Source organism: Sebastes fasciatus, chromosome 7 (assembly GCF_043250625.1).
Source record: "Sebastes fasciatus isolate fSebFas1 chromosome 7, fSebFas1.pri, whole genome shotgun sequence".
Classification (NCBI taxonomy): domain Eukaryota; kingdom Metazoa; phylum Chordata; class Actinopteri; order Perciformes; family Sebastidae; genus Sebastes; species Sebastes fasciatus.
The window spans coordinates 20,225,845-20,237,144 of NC_133801.1; the positions used below are offsets into that span (position 1 = coordinate 20,225,845).

Here is an 11,300-nt window from a genome sequence, read left to right on the forward strand (position 1 = left end):
ATTAATTAATTGATAAACATGACATATATTGATATTTTTAATTTGCTTCTTTATTTATTAACTTATTTATTAATTCTCCTATCTCTGTACTCTTTGTATTTATTTTTGCATTTATTTTAAATGTATTTTAAATAAAATATTCATTATTAAATAACATGTATTTATCTATATATTTATTTCTGCATGATTTTCCCTTTGCATTTCCCCCCCTATTTATTTCCCCAAACTATTTCTAACAAGCTAAACTATTTCTGTATTCTTTTCTTTATACATTTCTTAATGTATTTCTGCCTCATTATGCAAATGAGGGGACTGTCATTCAATGTGGGTCACATAGTCAGAGTGCATAGATTCTTTGCATTATCTATGCCATAGATCGACTATATGCTAGCTAGCTATCTAGCTAACCCTGTATGCTTATCAACTCCAGTCTTCATTCCCAGCTACAGCGGGTCGTAGGCCTGCTGCTGCTCCGCCCGCCGCTGCCTCAGGTCTTTGGTCTTGCATTCTCCGACCAGTGCAGGTGTGCACATCAACCGACTGGAGCTGAACTGTTTCTCGGACCCACTGCCGGTCTCCTCCCCATCAATTTATGTCACGTTTCATCCATTAATTAATGCCTACATTTATTTTTAATATTATTTTTGGTACATTTAATGGCATATTTATTTATTTATTTTAGATTTTGTCAGATTCCGTCCTCCATACATTTGAGACAACATAACCAAGACTTAATTAAATTCAATTAATTTCAAAGTAAAACAAGACAACTTCTCAAATCACCTATTACTTACTTTTTCTAATTCTGTGCTATTTAAAGGAGGGCCTTCCTTAGTATTGAACTATTTACTTAGAAATAATATACAGTGTGACTGACATTTGAGAGGCACACCCACAGATATGGTACAATGGAAATCTACACAGAAACAGACAGGACTTTCCCAATCCTGTAGACAATACACAGGCACCAATAATACAGAAATAATGGCCCAGGCCTGCATTGGCTCACCTTGTTTCATGTAATTCAAACCATAATGGAATTTCAAGATGTTTTCTCTGCTAACAGAGGTTGTTTTACAGTAGCTTTGTGTGCTGTACAGTCTCTGTCTAAACAGGCCTCAGCTGGCATGGACGTCGTCTGACTTCACTTCCCACACACCAAATGAAAAGTATGATCAACAACATATACAGTAATGTTCAAACTTTGAAGAGTTTCTCTTGTTAAAGCACACGCCCAAACACAACATATATTTTAGGGACATTTAAATAAAAACCTATTGCGTCTGACAGTTTTAGCAACGCTCTGAAACCTAGACAAAGCCACTTAGCGGCGTTTGACCAGGTGTGTGGAGGTGTGAACGCATAACCTTTTCTCTTCTTCATTCCTGACACAACTAATTCTACCACTTTCCATTACACACAAATGCCACACTGCAACATATTCTCATACATCGGTTATGATATCTTAAGAAAAAGGAATTCCTCCCTTTTCTTTTATTTTCCTATGAATGTACGGGAAAACATGTACATTTCTGCTCGTTACATGCATACAGTCTTTTTAAAATGAACTTCCGCCTTCACAGGAAACAAGTTCCTTGATTTTAGGCAAGAAAGCTACTTAGTTAGGTTTAGGAAAAGATTTGGCTAGGTTTAGGCAACAATACTATTTAGTTAGGTTTGGCTTAAAATAACTAGTGCCGTTACTTAAATACGTAAGTTATGTGACAAATAAATCAACGTTAACTTCTGGTTTTACTCTGAATATGAACGCGGTCTCCTGGGTGAAGGTAAAAAGTACGGTATTTTTTGACCCACCCATCCACCCTGACCTCCTCACTACGTGGCGTTTGCTGCTATTTATATTTCCTGCTTCACGATTATGTGACTAACACACAAATTGATTTTGTGGGATATACACAAATTACAGTGCATTACTTTTCATAGGTATAGCTGCGAACAGCGCATGAGACCAGCCTGCACACAATGCATGCTTTAGAGAAGAGACTGTTTGAAAGTGTGAAACTGTTTTCCCTGCCAGAAACCCCCCCAAAGACACACAAAAGACACCAAATTCTTCAGAAGAGATTACCTCTGGTTTTACACATTTGTGTGGCCGTTTGGAGCACTCACGTTATAAACACTTCAGCCTTTAGATGTGGTCGGTAAACATGCGGTATGATGCAGTTCGTCTGAAGCATATTGAGACCATTACACATTTCCCAATCTAAAAATGAAATACCAGAAAATTCCAGACTGCTTCTGCTGAACCCTCAATCAGATGTACATGATATGCCACAAAGTGAAAGAGATGGCACACTACCAAAGTGAAATATCACTCCAGTCCTCCCCTGCTCTTTAAGTCAGAAAGAAACTGCAATTCCCTTTTCTAGTAGTGTCGAAAGAAAGAGGTTTTCACTTCTCTTTCGCTGTATCTTACCAGTAACAGTTATTAAAGTTCAGGAGCTCAGCAGGGGGAACTTTCTACTCTCCTATTAATCATCATGATTTTGTGTCATCACTGCCAGGTGTAGAGTCGCACAATATCAATAAAACGTGGTACATTTCATTGTTGGCATGTTAGCAGAAAGTTGTGCTGTTCTGTACATGCCATGGACACTACAATACAGAAACACGCTCTGATGTGTGGATGAAGACAAGTTGGGTTTTTGTATCACATTCTCTTATGTCTCACAATCTTGAGTCTTGTAATGATAGACACACCAACACAAAAACATGCACTACAACTAGGTTTACTAAGATGATTAACATTTAAGCCTGCAGCAGGTATCCGTAGATTACCAAATGGCACCACTCTCATCTTTAAATTAGCCACAATGTTTTAGGCCTATGGCGACGAGTGGAACCTAAACGCAAAACACAGACCAGAGCAGTGTTGGTAAGAAAGAGTCTTTATTGCAAAGGGGATAAATGGTGCCTTCAAATGGGGTCGCATTTTCCGTGTTCACGGGAAGAGTCCATATACTCTTGTGGTATTCACGACCTCGTAAGTGGAAAGTTTCTGAAAGCTCCGAGTTCACGAGTCGTTACGTGTTTTTTCAAGTCAAGTCAAGTCAATTTTATTTGTATAGCCCAAAATCACAAATTTGCCTCAGGGGGTTTTACAATCTATACAGGATACAACACCCTCTGTCCTTTACAGTACGACCCTCTCATCGGATAAGGAGAAACTTCACCAAAAAAAACCTTTTTAAGAGGGAAAAAATGGAGAAACTGTTTGTTGACGTTGTCAGAAATGGCGGAGGCAATGGAAGTTAATTTTTCGGTGCATAATAAGTGAATATATTGTAATTTAAGTCGGGTTTTGTTTTTCTTCGTAATTTTATAATAGGTCTGAGGAAAATGTTGATATTCCCAACAGCCTCATCTTTTCCCTCTGTCATTATGTCTTTGCATTTCCTGCATTATGTTACCCGCTTGCTAGCTTGCTGAATCGTTAGCCTCTTGCCTCTAGACGCCGACAGTAACGTTAATATTGCCGTTGCTTAGCAGCAGCGGTGTTCTCACGACTTAACCACTTGAACACCAAGCATATCGTGTACACGACTTCCCGTGTTTTAAACACAAGCTCACGAGTTTCATTTGAAGGCACCAAAGGATGAAGGAGTGATGGCGGTAGTGCTTGAGTGCGAGCAAAAGCAATGAGGGAGAGCGTGGCGGGCGTGGGGGGTTGCAGGCAGGCAGGAGAAGCAGGAAAGCTGATCCGGAGCACAAAGAGAGTAACATTAGAGCACTAAAGACACAAGGAAACAAAATCGCAGGTAGACGAGCTGACGGGAGGCAGGTGTGTCGACTGGGAGGGATGATGAGCGGATTGCTGACAGGTGTGTGTGGGCCACGCCCACAGCAACACAAACACAGGACAAAAACACAGAGAGAGATATACGATATACTCATTGGGCCTCATGCAGCAACATTCTCTTAAATTTCTCTTAATTGGGGCAGCATATGAATGGAAACAGATATAGGCTTATATTATTACTGTTACTGGTACTGTTAAACCAAATAAACATGTGATTTTCCAGAGCATTAGTACTGGCATTACAGAAATTCGAAAAGTATGAACAGTATGTAAGCCATGCTTCTCAATTGGTATAAATTAATTAGTAGTATTTCTTTAATAATCCATTCATCCATCATTATAATTACTCTAAAATACATAATAATCTAAATTTGTTTATATGATATTCATGCATTTTTTTATGTTCCTCAAATGAAAAAACTTCTGTCTCCTTGCATTGGACGAACAATATGTGGACTTCGAAAACAAGATTTTTCTTTATTTTTCTTTTCGAGTGCTCTCGACCACAGAATGAGGCCCATTGTCAATAAGCTGTTTGTTGAGCTTCTTTCAACTGTAGTTCAGTCTTGACCTCAGAAACAGCAGTTGCCAAAACAATCTCAACTCAAGGTCTGTGTACTTGCTTCAGGGCCGGTTTAAGGCATAATCCATTTTGGCGGTCGCCTAGGGTGCCACCTTCTGGGGGGCGCTGGTTGCCCTCTAAAAAAATAAAATAAATTAAAATAATAATAAAAAAAATAAATGCCAGTGGGTGCCCTTCCTCATTTCCTGCATTGAGGTAACAAATGAACAAACAAATAAAGAAATACACTTTTTTATCCCTGTAACGCTCTCACACTTTTTCATCTGCCCGGCTACACTTATTTATTAATAAAAGTGCAAATTGTAGTGAAACTGACAATTATTTATTTATATCATAATAAATATAGTTATTTACAAAAATAATCATCTTAATTTTTGTCATAAAACCACTGTGACGTCTGATGTGGGTTGCGGTTTACGGGTGCAAAACCTGGTCTGATGTGTGTTAGGGTTAGGGTTCTGGGGGGTGGAACCCTAACACAAGAGTGGTGCCGTCACGGGAGGGCTCCAAATCCTAATTTCACCGAGGGCAACAAAAGGGCTAGAGCCGGCCCTGACTTGCTTGTTCTGGAGCTTTTGACCCTTCCTCGTGGTCTTCATCAGCAAATGAAGCTCATGGAATTGTATGTTCAAACTTTTCGTTATGCTTCAGAGCTTTTCAGAGTTCTCGTCCATGGTGGCTTGAAGGATCAGTTCGATGACTCATTCATTCAAGGCTAAGAGCAAACAGGCTAAGAGCAAACACTATCTGCTGATGAAGACTGTGCGATATGGTCAAAAGCTTCAGAACAAGCAAGTAAGTGGACCTTGAGTTGAGTTTTTCAACTGTAAAATACCTTCTGCAGGCATCCAGAATGTGTTTTTAAAAAGTTATCGGAGTGATTTTGGTACTGCACACAAACAAAACCAACAAAAGAAAACTACAGTTTAGCGGTTTTCATCAGCCATGACAGTGTTTTGGGCAGAGTTTTGAGGTTACTGGACACACATCACAGTTCAGTACAGTCAAGAAATGAAAACAGAATGCCATTGTGGTCTGCTAGAAATGTGACCTCGTGAGAATTTCCCATTTAAAACCACTTCACGGATGTATTGATAGAGTAATAATGTTCTGAGAACCAACCATTTAAGGCCACAGGAGGATTTTCTCAAACTTAATAGTTTCTTCTTTGAGTGTCTCACATCAATTTCTTTTATTGATTGAAGCATAGTTTTCCAGGAATGACTCATCCATAATCTCATTTGAGATACTATCATCATTTTCTAAACTGTGGCTATCATTGCATTGTGTTTTATTGACATAAGGTTTAAATAACCCAGAGCGATTTCAATTTTGAAAACTGTGATATTAATATTATTGTGTTGCGATAGTGAGCATTACACAGCACAATCAGGCTGTGATAGCACACAACAATGACTGAAGTGTTGTGCAAGAGACAGTGTAGTCATCATATAAGCATGAACATGTTCAGTGATATCACTGTATAAGGAGGATAACAATGTTATGCCAACCTATTGTACGTCTTCTCAGTCACGTTGTTACTGGAATACTGTGTTCTTCTCAAGAATGAACATTTCTTATCAAGTAGAGAGGTTACGTGATGTCCTTTAGTACAGTGGTTCTCAAACTGTGGTACGTACGAAAGCTCTCTGTAGTGGTACGCAAAGGAATCTCCAAAATATATTTTTTAAATTAATAAGAAATAGGGCTGACCCATAACTCGTATTTTCACCGTCATCATATGAACATGCGTGATGAACACATCACAAAATACTGTCTGGAACGTGATGAGTAAGAACAATCATTATATTTAGGGATGGTTAACGTAACTAGGTATTAAACTGTATAGCTAATATGCACACTTCAATATTTGTTTATTTATCGCAAGTCATATCGTCATCGCAATATTGAACAGTGTTATCTCACATTGCAGATGTTCCTCATATCGTGCAGGCCTCGTGTGAGAGGCTGCCCCTTGCGTAGTATGAGAGTTGTGTGGAAGAGTTTAAGTGCCAGTTCTAGTGCTCCCCCTTTGTACAGCGTGGATGTGGCTGACAAAAGTCAACAATAAGTAATATTCTTATTAGGAATAAATTTGCCTCGGGCGTGAACTCTGCATTGCTGAATAGGGTAGGCCTTCACTACTGTATTATAACATCGGTCATAATGGTGGTACTTGGAGAGTCAAATATTTTCTGAGGTGGTACTTGGTGAAAAAAGTTTGAGAACCACTGCTTTAGTACAATAAAAACTGCATTGGCTGCGTGGCCTCACACATTTTGTGAGAAATGAAAATGGAAAACAAATGAAAAACAAAATTGGGTGTCAAATTTATAGTTAGACACATTCAAGTGCTTTTGAGCATGACTTTTAAAGAATACAACTGAACACATTTTATAAATTGTTAACGCTCTACCATACAACTTATCAAGGTGTGAAAACTGTAAAGGCACATAGGACAGTGTGATTAAAGGTACAGTGTGTAGGATTTGGTGGCATCTAGTGGTGTGGTTGCAGATTGCAACCAACTGAGTACCCCTCAACTCACTCCTCCCTTTCAATACTGCGGTAGCGTGAGCTGTAGAGTGCAAAACTGTGGTATTGCCGTTCGCCTCGCTCAGAGGCCATCCTTACCGTAATACCGCCGAATTCACACCAGGCAGCGGTGAAGTGCGGCTCACAGCAATAATTACATTTGTCTGCGTCCGGGAGGAGTATTCATGTGTTTCAGGCAGGAAGAAATTCTTTGAAACACAGGTCAACATGTCAAAGGCCGCACTTTGCAGCTAAAAGTAAAACTTTTCCCAACTTTTAGTTTGGCCGCAATTTGCCGCAGAATCAAACGGCCCGCTGCAGGCCGCACTTCACTGCTGTTCTGGTGTAAGACTATTTTAGGAGCAACAGAAGTCAGACGGTGGCTTGCGGTAGCACGGTTTAGCACTCTGCGGCTCACGTTACCGCAGTTTCACAAGCGTGTCGGAGAACTACGGTGGCCTTCAGGTAACGTAAAAACACTTAAGACTCTCTCTAGAGCCAGTGTTTGATTTGTCCGTTCGGGGCTGCTGTAGAAACATGGTGGAGAGACATGGCGGACTTCGTGAAGACAGCTCGCTCCCTATGTAGATATGAAGTTTCATGTGATTATACTCTAATAACATGGTTATGAATATTATATTCCATTTCTGCTAATAGATCCCCCGAAATGTTACACACTGTTCCTTTAAGTAGTTAAACATATAAATGTGGCTCCAAAAGACAAAAAGCGCAATTTATTTGAAATGTGTCCTCAAAATTCAGGCAAAAATTTGGAGGATTATTCCATAATCTATTACTTAATTTGCTAATGGTCTTCTTCATCAATTCATAAAATGGAAAAAGGAACTATCACCTGAACACATTGTAGTTATCAGATATGTGTGTTTAGTTCAAAATGTGTTTCTGGTAAATGTATTACATGGACATCTGGTTTCAATGCAGTGGTAAATATGACAAATTAATGCTGATTTGTGTCCTTCTTGAGCAATTTCCAGAAAATACTAAAAGAGAGAGTGTCCCGGCGGATGAGTGGTTAAGATGGATACCATATAACCGCAGCTATGTTGCACGTCATACCTTTGTCTCTCTCCATCATATCAACTGTCCAATAGAGACGGGAATGGCAAAAAATAATCTTAAAATGTTTTAAAGATAAATTCAGGTATGTTCTCACAATGGATGTGTTGTTTTTCACCTCAGACACATCCATCAAATGTGAGGGATTCATATCTCTGAGGCAAAACATTGTAGACAACGAAAACATACAGTGTGGTCATTTATTAGCTCACTAAAACAACTGAAGTAGACGGTGGTCTAGGCCAGTAATAATGTAACTTGCCCTCACAGAAATAGCAACAAAAGTTATTTTACTTGTATCGTACCCCTAAAGGTATCCTCTTTGACATATCTAAAGTGTTCATGACTAATCCGAAGGGAAAATCCTGAAATCCGAGAAACTCAAAATGACCCCCATCCACCCTAATGACAATAAATATTTCATATTAGAAACGGTTAAAATCAGAGATGGGCAGTATTTCTGTTACTTGTAGTGGAAGAACAATTACTTTTGGAGTATTTTGTAATTGGTATTTGATAGATCTGGGTAGAATAGGACCTGATCTGTGTAGAATAGGACCACATGTGGGTATGATAAGACCAGATCTGGGTAGAATAAGACCAGATCTGGGTAGAATAGGACCCAATCTGGGTATAATAAGACCAGATCTGGGTAGAATAAGACCAGATCTGGGTAGAATAGGACCACATGTGGGTATAATAAGACCAGATCTGGGTAGAATAGGACCCGATCTGGGTATAATAAGACCAGATCTGGATAGAATAGGACCAGATCTGGGTAGAATAGGACCAGATCTGGGTAGAATAAGACCAGATCTGGGTAGAATAAGACCAGATCTGGGTAGAATAAGATGATGTGATAATTATAAATTCTCATCACTGATATACTGTATGTGTATTTTTTTCTTCACGGAAAAATCACACCATGGTCCAACCTAGCATGCATAACAATGTAAGCTTGTACGGTCACTGAAATATGGCTAAAAGGGCATTTTTGGGTAGGATCATATTTTCACAATTTTCCATTGAGTTTGTTTTTGTTGCAATTTACTTGAGGTTGACCCACATGTTTAGTAATCTGCACAAAAAGGGCTTGTAGAGCCGTGGTTCCTGTAACTGGGTTTCATGATGACTGGACGTGTTGTGAGAAGATGAGCAGGAGCAAGCAAATGTGTTAACAATGTTGGGTTGGTCACATGCAAAGTGAGAAAGGCAGGCAAGAAGCTGCAGGTGATAGTGAATCATGTCAAAACAGCAGATATAACACGACGATGAACAGGGAGATACTGTTGTTTATGTTCTAGCAAGGGGAGGGATTGTTCGTATGCATTAAATGAACTATACAAACATATTATTCCTAAAATAGTTATAGGACAATGCAGTTTACACAAAATACTCCCTCAGGCTTAATGAGAATGAAAGGGGACACTCAGTGTTTCCCCAGCTAAGGGGTGATTAGGTTACATTGCAAAGAGTACACAATTATGGGTAATGGGTGTGGTGCACCTGAACAAACAAATGAATAACTTGCAATACAATGCATGCATGCACACACACACACACACACACACACACACACACACACACACACACACACACACACACACACGCACACACACACGTCTTATTTCTGTATTTTAAGAAGAAATGGTTGGCTCAAAACAAGCTGCATCTAATTCATTGAAAGGTTGAACAATTTGTTCATCCAGCTGTTTTCAGTTACAGCCTTGGGTCTGCTTCCTGTCTCAGCCTCACAGCATGTGTCCCAAATCTGACATAGGCAGTTGAGTTATAGGGCGTTGAAACAGCACCACCTAGTGTTAAAGTTATAGTACTAAGTACATTTAAGTACAATTTTTAGGTACTTGTACTTTACAATACTTCTTCTGCCAGCGGTGGAAGAAGTATTCCAATTGTTTACATAAGTGAAAGTAGCAATAATACCACACTGTAATAATAATACCACACTGTAAAAATACTCAATTACAAGTGAAGGTCCTGCATTAAAACATTTTTACTAAAGTAAAAGCACATAAGTATTAGCAACAAAACATACTTAAAGACTCAAAGTAAAAGTTCTCATTATGCAGATGATGCATATGAGGGTGCCTGCTATTATTATATCACTGGATCATTATTATTGTTGCATTAACATTGAAGTGGTTCTTGTCGAATAGTTAAGTTTAGGATAGGTCGTCGGGCAGCAAGTCTCGAGAGAGTTTTTGCAAGTTTTTGCAATTTCTGAACAGATTTTGCAATTTGCAGGTTACCTTCTAGACGTCACCCAACCATTTAAGTGTGTAAGGGGTGGGGGCTAATTGTTGGGTATTTGTCTGTGTATGTTGCTACAATTGTTAACAAATAAAAAAGTTAACAAAAAAAAACATTTAAGTTGTACATTAACTGGTTGTGGTGGAGCTAATTTATCTGTATATTATTGGGTAGTTTTATCTATAATATTGACTCTTAAATAGTCATATTTTGTATGTAAAAATGTAGAACTATCGCTCTTAAATTGTAGCAGTGCTAAAAGTAAAAATATTTCCCTCTGAAATAGTATAGAAAAGAACAAAATTGAAATACTTAAAAGTACAAACTTATACTTCGATGTAATTAGTTTTTCTCTATCACTGATGCCCAAATAACTCCACTATAACACCCCAATATTACCTAAAACTCACTACATGTATGATTTATATTCACAGTGCATCTGTTGAAACCAGCATAACATTTAAAGAATATCTATAACTCTCACTCCTCTCTGTGAGTATTATATTATTGCACACAGCAGAGTGGGAACTACACTACTAGTGGGCATCTCCGGCCTGCCGTTACACAACCAGACGGAGATAATCACACCTGCGAGTGTCTGTGTGATGCTGCACTTCTTATTGTCCTGCTGAGTGTGCTCCTGTTTCCTTATCTCTACTTAACCAAACGATTAGCATGTGTGGACGCTCATCCAATCACATCTGCCTGCCCCAGTTAACGCCTCGTACCATTGGCTGTTGATGCTGCCTGTCAGCAAGGACGGAGAGAGCTCCTTGTTTGCATTTGTGTGGGTGACAGGTCGTGACCCTAGCTGACCTGGATTACCACCGGCTCCTGTAGCAATCTCATGAGCCACTAAATATAGCCTGTGCCTGGGATAGTGTCTCCAGTGAAGGGCTATAGGGTGACTTGGCCTGACCCAGTCTGAGACTGTCTGGATGGGATTAGTGCTCCTTTCTGGCACAGGGACACTGGCAGCGGAAGGATATAATTAGAGGTGTAAGAAAATATCGA

General features: G+C 39.2%; 1 long non-coding RNA gene across 1 annotated transcript in view; it reads left to right on the forward strand.

Annotated features, from left to right (window-relative positions):
- The window catches only part of LOC141771638 (uncharacterized), a 229,010-nt gene that overhangs the window by 196,540 nt on the left and 21,170 nt on the right, over positions 1–11,300 (forward strand). The gene's annotated exons all lie outside the window — the stretch shown is intronic.